This window comes from Peromyscus californicus, unplaced genomic scaffold (assembly GCF_007827085.1).
Source record: "Peromyscus californicus insignis strain IS unplaced genomic scaffold, ASM782708v3 Scaffold_3__1_contigs__length_106647218, whole genome shotgun sequence".
Lineage (NCBI taxonomy): Eukaryota > Metazoa > Chordata > Mammalia > Rodentia > Cricetidae > Peromyscus > Peromyscus californicus.
The window spans coordinates 61,653,078-61,660,936 of NW_026294551.1; the positions used below are offsets into that span (position 1 = coordinate 61,653,078).

The following is a 7,859-nucleotide window of genomic DNA, read 5'->3' on the forward strand; positions in this document are numbered from 1 at the left end:
TGCTTCTCTGAAGGGGATGGCTGGAGACCTAGCTGCTACCTTGGGCATGGGAATGAGGCCTCATGGGGGGTGGAGTGGGGTGGGGGAACCAATAGAAACCCTTCCTGCCTTGTGAAGTGGGTGGAGGCCAGGCCTGCACTGCCCTACCCTAAACCTTATGTGGAAGAGAAAGAACTCTCATCTAGTTTAAGCCTCCGGATTGTTTCTGTAAGACAGCTGTATCTAACACTAATCTCTAGCAATACTAGCACAAAGCTACAGAAAGGAAAATAATGGGGGCCGAAAAGTCATTACAACAAATAAAACATGTCCAAAGTTAAGGAAGAGAGACTTTTGAGACCATAACTCACATAGGAGCAGAGATAAAGAAACGAGGGGCCCAAACTGTCATATTATTGTTAAATCAGTGATTTTTATGATAATGCGCACTTGTAGTGTCCAGGCAGGCACTCTGCTGGCAAGTGTCCTTCCAAACAAATGCTAAGGATTAGCTTTAGGAATTAGTTTAACTCCTTCTGAAAAGAAATTTGAAAACACATACAAGGAGTCAGTACCCTTCCTCTGAAGATACTGTCTGCAAAGAATTACCCAGCCCTGGCAGGCTGCACATGTCACAGTGGACGGGCCCAAGCCCATGCCCATATGTATGCCACTAACTGGACTCAATGATTACTAATGACAGCTTTTTAAAAAAAGCTGACGTGGCCAGGCGGTGGTGGCGCACGCCTTTAATCCCAGCACTCGGGAGGCAGAGCCAGGCGGATCTCTGTGAGTTCGAGGCCAGCCTGGGCTACCAAGTGAGTTCCAGGAAAGGCGCAAAGCTACACCGAGAAACCCTGTCTCGAAAAACCAAAAAAAAAAAAAAAAAAAAAAAAAAAAGGAAAAAAAAATTAAAATAATGGAGCTGGGCATGTGGTCTAGGCCTTTAATCCCAGCACTCGGGAGGCAGAGCCAGGCGGATCTCTGTGAGTTCGAGGCCAGCCTGGTCTACAAAGCGAGTTCCAGGACAGCTAGGGCTGTTAAATAGAGAAACCCTGTCTCAAAAAAACAAACAAGAAAAACAAAAACAAACAAAAAAACATGAAATGGAACTGGACGGATAACTCAGCTGTTAGCAGCACTGGCTACTCTTCCAGAGGACCCAGGTTCAATTCCCAGCACCCACATGGCAGCTCCCAACTGTCTGTAACTCCAGTCCCAGGGAATCTGATGCTCTCTCTCTGGCTTCCATGGGCACCAGGCACACACATGGAACACAGACATACATGTAGGCAAAACACCCATACACATCAAAATAAGAAAATAAAAATAAAGGCGTGAGCCACTACACCTCTCAATTAAAAACAAAACAAAAAAAATGTCAAAAAAAATTACTCCAGCTCACTGAAGGCTGCATACTCCAGCTCACTGAAGACATCATTTTATTGCCTGCTTACTCTGTGTTTCAGTTAGGTTACTATTGTGTGATGAAATACCATGACCAACACAATTTATAATGGAAAACATTTAATTGGGGGCTTGTTTACAGTTTCAGAAGGTGTCTTAGGGTTTCTATTGCTGTGCCAAACACCATGACCAAAAAGCAAGTTGGGAACGAAAGGAGTTATTTGGCTTACACTTCTAGACCATAGTCCATCATTGGAGGAACTCAAGCAGAGCTGGAACCTGGAGGCAGGAGCTGATGCAGAGGCCATGGAGGAGTGCTGCTTACTGTCTTGCTTCCCCTGGCTTGCTCAGTCTGCTTTCTTATAGAACCCAGGACCACCAGCTCAGGGATGGCACCACCCACAATGGCCTGGGCCCTCCCCTACTGATCACGAATTGAGAAAATGCCTTACAGCTGCATCTCCTGGAGGCATTTTGTCAACTGAGGCTCCTTCCTCCCTGATAACTCTAGCTTGTGTCAAATTGATACACAAAACCCGCCAGAACAACTGACCCCTTGTCAACTTAACCCACAAACACATCACTATTAAGCCACAGCCCTTCCTTTCTTATTCATCCCCAAGATCTCACATTAAGAACATAAATAACCTTGAAAGTCCCAGTCTTTACAAATTCAAACTTTAAAATTTCAATCCCATTAAAATAGACAATCTCTTTTAAAATCCAAACCAAGTCTTTTAAAATTTAGTCTTGCTCTTTTTCGTGACGTCTCCTAGGCAGTGGGCTGTGTCAAGATGAAGCTGAATATCTCCTTCCCTGCCACCGGCTGTCAGAAACCCATCAAAGAGGATGATGAACACCAACTTCGTACGTTGTATGAGAAGCGCATGGCCACAGAAGTGGCTGCTGATGCTCTGGGTGAAGAGTGGAAGGGTTATGTGGTCCGAATCAGTGACAAACAAGTTTTTCCCATGAAGCAAGGGGCTTTGACCCATGGCAGAGTGCGCTTGCTCTTGAGTAAGGGGCATTCTTGTCATAGATCAAGGAGAAGAGGAGAGAGGAAGTACAAGTCTGTTCGAGGATGCATTGTGGATGCCAATCTGAGTGTTCTCAACTTGGTTACTGTAAAAAAAAAAAAAAGGAGTGAAGGATATTCCTGGACGGAGAGATACTACTGTGCCCCGTTGGTTGGGACCTAAAAAGAGCTAGCAGAATCCGAAAGCTTTTCAATCTCTCTAAAGAAGATGATGTCCACCAATACGTTGTCAGAAACCTATGAAACAAAGAAGGCAAGAAGCCCAGGATCAAAGCACCCAAGAGTCAGCATCTTGTTACTCCACTTATCCTGCAACACAAACGCTGGTGTATTGCTCTAAAGAAACAACGAACCAAGAAAAACAAGGAGGAGGCTGCTGAATATGCTAAACTTTTGGCCAAGAGAATGAAGGAAGCCAAAGAACAGCGCCAGGAACAGACTGCCAAGAGACGCAGGCAGTCCTCGCCGAGTCCAGTCAAAAATCAGTCTTTAAGGGTAACAATAAATGATCATAGCTTTAAAAAAAATTCAAAGTCTCTCAACTATAGGTTCCAGTAAGATACTTTCTTGCTTCAAGAGAGAAAAATCAGGGTACAGTCACAATCAGTGCAAAGCAAAACCAAAATTCCAACCATCCAGTGGCTGGGATCCACTCACGATCTTCTGGGCTCCTCCAAAGGGCTTGGTCACTTCTCCAGCCCTGACCTCTGCAGCACACACAGCTTGTCTTCTAGGCTCCAGCTGGCTCCACTCCACAGCTGCTGTTCTTGGTAGTCCTCCCATGGTACCGGCACCTCCAAAACGCTGGGGTCTTCTGCTTTGACTGGGCCATACTTTCACCAATAGCCTCTCATAGACTCTGTTCTTAATGCCAAGCCTCGACTTCTCCACATGACCCCTTCAGTCCTGGGCCTTCAACTGCCATCAAGGCTGCACCTTTACCAACGTCCTCTCCTGACTTCGCATAGTGCCAAGCTTTGACTGCTCTCCATGACCCCTTCATGCCTTCAAAAACAGCACCACCTGGGTGACTCTTGCACATTACCAAGTCCGGCTGCCAGCATGAGGTACGACCTTGGCCGCCTCTGGAACACAGCTTCTCTGTGCTCTCAGGAAACACTTCCCAGAAGATTTCACCTCAGTGGTGCTGGTCTCTCCTTAATCACTGCTAATTTCTTAGCTCCAGCCAACCATCAAGTATCCCAGCAAAGCAAAGTTTCGCTTTAGTAGTTCCGGTATCTTATTAATCACAGCTGATTCTTCAGCTCTAGCTAACCAGAACCACAGAATCTTAATTCAAAAATAACAAAAGGCCCCAACAGAGTCTTTAAACTTCCCTCTGAAACTTGACAAGCCGGGCCTCCATCCTCTGCGCTGCCCTCAACATCCTGTCTTCCAGTTCCAGAACATCCCAAAGAGCTCTCAACACTCAATGACTTTTCTAGCTCAAAGTTCTAAAGTTCTCCCACAATCCTCCCCAAAACATGGTCAGGTCTGTCACAGCCATACCCCACTACGCTGGTACCAATTTGTCTCAGGGTTTCTACTGCTGCACCGAAACACCATGACCAAAAAGCAAGTTGGGAAGGAAAGGGTTTATTTGGCTTACACTTTCATCATTGGAGGAAGTCAGAACAGGAACTCAAGCAGAGCAGGAGCTGATGCAGAGGCCATGGAGGAATGCTGTTTACTGGCTTGCTCAGCCTGCTTTCTTATAGAACCCAGGACCACCAGATCAGGGATGGCATCACCCACAGTGGGCTGGGCCCTCCTCCATCGATCAGTAATTGAGAAAATGCCTTACAGCTGGGTCTCATAGATGCATTTCCTGAACTGAGGTTCCTTCCTCTCTGATGATTCTAGCTTATGTCAAGTTGACACACAAAACCAGCCAGTCCAGAAGGTTAGTTCATGTCCATCATGGTGAGGACTGTGGAGCTGAGAGCTTACATCCTGATCTGCAGGCAGCAGACAGAGAAAGAGACGGCGGTGGGGGGTGGGGGAGATGGGGGTGGGGGAGGAATGGACTGGCACGGGCTTCTGAAACCTCAAAGCCCACCCGTAGTGCCACGCCTGCTCCAACAAGGCCACACTTCCTAGTCTTTCCTCTACAGTCCAACAACTGGGAACCAGACATTCAAATATATGAACCGGTGGGGCCCTTTTCATTCAAACCACCACAACATGGCAGACATACTCCCAAGGTTTTTTTTTTAGGGAGAGCAGGGTAGAGAGGGGTCCCACCTAACCAGGTTGGATGCTGCCTTACCCAGGCATCCTCATAATTCCATTCAAGCACATGACATCAGTGGATTGGAAGTGTGATGTCCTGGATTTCACTTTGGGAGATAATGGCTTGAGAAGCAGAAGTGTTTTCACTTTGTGCAGCCCCCACGTGTCGATTCTCATTCTTACCTCCTGAGCTTCAGAGGCCCTTTCTGAAAGTCCTTGCCTGCCTCTACCTTAAAGTGTTTTCCCCTTTTATTCTCTTAGTCTGTGTGCCTGGTTTCTGCTGGTGTATGCTGCTTTTCTTACTGTACCTCTAGTACGCTTTGAAATCAAGCATTTTGATACCTCCAGCATTATTCTTTTTGCTTAGGGTTGCTTTGGCTATTTGGGGTCCTTTGTTTCCCCTGTATGATTTTAGGATGGTTTCTTCTATTTCTAAGAAGAATGTAATTGGAATTTTGGTGGGGGGTTGTACTGATTCCATAGATCCTTTTCCGTGATATTGTCATTTAGACAGTATTAGTTCTGCTGGTCCATGAGTTTGAGAGCTCTTTCCATTTCTGAATGTCTTCTATTTTGTTGGTGTTTTTAAGTTTTCATTGTAGAAATGTTTCACTTCTTTAGTTAGGTTTATTTTTAGGTACTTTTTAAAAAAAGATTACTTTGAATGGGATTTTTTTTTTCTGATGTCTTTCTCAGCATGTTGTTGATCCATAAAAAATCTACTGGGGCTTTTGCGCGCGTGTGTGTGTGTGTGTGTGTGTGTGTGTGTGTGTGTGTGCATTTGCCTGTGCTTCTGATATGGAGGCTAGGGATCCTCTGGAGTCTTCCTCCATCTCTCCCCATCTGTTTCTGCCCCTTCCCTGACACTCCTTACATGTGGTTTCAGATGTGTGCTACCACACCCTGCTTCTACACGGATGCTGGGGGTCTGAGCTAGGTCCTCATGCTTGTGCAGCAAGGACTTACCCACTGAGTATCTCCTCACCCCAAGCTAGTGATTTAATGATATAATATATACATATATATATATATATATATATATATATATATATGTGTGTGTGTGTGTGTGTGTGTGTGTGTGTGTGTGTTGATTTTTTGTATCCTGTTATTTTGATGAAATTTAGTTATCAAATCTAAGAGTTTTCTGATGGAGGCTTAGGGTTTTTGTTTGTTTGTTTTTCAAGACAGTGTTTCTCTGTATAACTGCCTAGGCTGTCCTGGAAATTACTCTGTAGACCAGGCTAGCCTTGAACTCATAAAGATCCTCCTGCCTCTGCTCCCTCCTGTGTGCTGGGATTAAAATTGTGGGCCACCACACCTGGCTGCCTTAGTGTCTTTTAAGTATGGATTATATTGTTTGCAAATAGATAAACATTGACTTTTTCTTTGTTTGTATTGCTTTTACTCCCCCCCCCCATTGTCCCGACTAAGACTTCAAGTACTATATTCTATAGATTACAAAGGTTCTGCACAGAAAAGGAAATGATTAACAGAGTGAAGAGAAAGTCTACAATATGGGGTGCAGGGAATATCTCTGCCAGCTAAATATGTGACAAGTTATTAATATCTAGAATATATAAAGGACTGAAAACTAAATACCAAAAAAACTAGTCTGATCAATAAATGGGCAAATGGAATGAACAGACAGTTCCCTAGTGATGAAGTACAATGCCCAGTAACTATATGAAAAAATACTCATTGGCCGCAACCACTAGGTAAACAAAAATCAAAACCACACTCTCTGAGTCTGTCTCATCCCAGCCTGAATGGCCATCCTTAAAAACAACAACAAAAACAATAACAAATGTTGGTGAGGATCCTGGGCAAGAAGGAACCGTATGGCCACTATGGAAATCAGCATGGAGGTTCCTCAAAGAACTAAAACCAAAACCACCATACAGTCCAGCTACACTGCTTCTGGGAATACACCCAAAGGGACTGACTTCTGCACACTACAGAAGCACCTACAGGTCCATGTTTATCACTGCACTGCTCGAGGTATCCAGGTTGAGGACTCCAGCTAGGAATCCATCAATAGATGAATAGATAAAGAAAACGTGTTTCATAGCCACACAATGGAGTGCTATTCAGGCATTAAACAGGACACAGTTATGCCATCTGCCAGAAAATGGATGGCAGTGAAGATCATCATATTAAATAAAAAAATTAAAATAAAAAAGACAATTGTCGCATGTTTCTTCTCCTATATAGAACCTAGATCTTCTACCGTGGAAGTATTGGGAAAGGAGGGAATGAGCAGGGGAGGGGAAGGAGGACAGAGAGAATGGAGGTGAGTATAGTCATTGGCACACTTGAATGAAGAGTCTCTCTGAAACCCATTGTTTTGTACAATGAATACTAACAGAGCCTTGAAAGTTGAAAAGGAGAGGCAGCAGGAACAGGGCAAATCCATCCTTTGGGCGTGGAGACCTGCTGTTTCAGGGTCCTAAGCTCTCAGCCAGGATGACTTGGGACTGGTTGGTGATGGCCTTGCCGTGCAGTTCGGGGTCATCCTGGCTGGCTCAGATTCAGAACCCCAGCTTTGTTCTCAGTCCTCCTGACTGCTTTACTTTCTGGGTTTTTCTTTCTTTTTTTTTTTTTTTTTTTTTTTTGTGAAAGACCCCAAATCATATTCAATGCAGACATTTTGAAGAGAGCTCCTGAGTCTCAAACCTGAGGGTCTTTGGGTGTGCTAAGAATGCTCTGCTGCTAAGGGAGGGCCTCAGCCCTGAGGAAATTTCTTTTCTTTTGTGACAGGGTCTCACAATGTAGCTCTTGATGTCCTGGAACTCGCTATGTAGACCAGGCTGGTCTTGAACTCATAGAGATTCACTTGCCCCTGTTTGCTGAGTGCTGAGATTAAAGGCATGCACCATTATGGCCAACTTCTGAGAAGATTTTTTAAATTAAAAGAATTATTATTGCTATGCCTTTAATCCCAGCACTCAGAAGGCAGAGACAGGTGGATCCCTGTGAGTTTCAGGCCAGCCTGGTCTACAAAGTGAGTTCCAGGACAGCCATGGCTCTTACACAGAGAAAACCTGTCTCAAAAAACAAAACAAAAGAAAAATTTTTCTTTTATTTTATGTGTATGGGTGTTTTGCTTGCAAGTATGTCATGCATCTTGTGTGTGTAGTTCCCATGGAGGCCAGAAGAGGGTGTAGTGGAATATTAACAGGGCCATTGCTCCTGGCATTTATTCTGG

The 7,859-nt window shown here is 44.6% G+C and overlaps 1 pseudogene; it reads left to right on the top strand.

The window, feature by feature from the left end:
* The first annotated feature begins 2,067 nt into the window (after nt 1–2,067).
* On the top strand, nt 2,068–5,591 carry LOC128122581 (40S ribosomal protein S6-like; annotated as a pseudogene).
* Nucleotides 5,592–7,859: the final 2,268 nt, after the last annotated feature.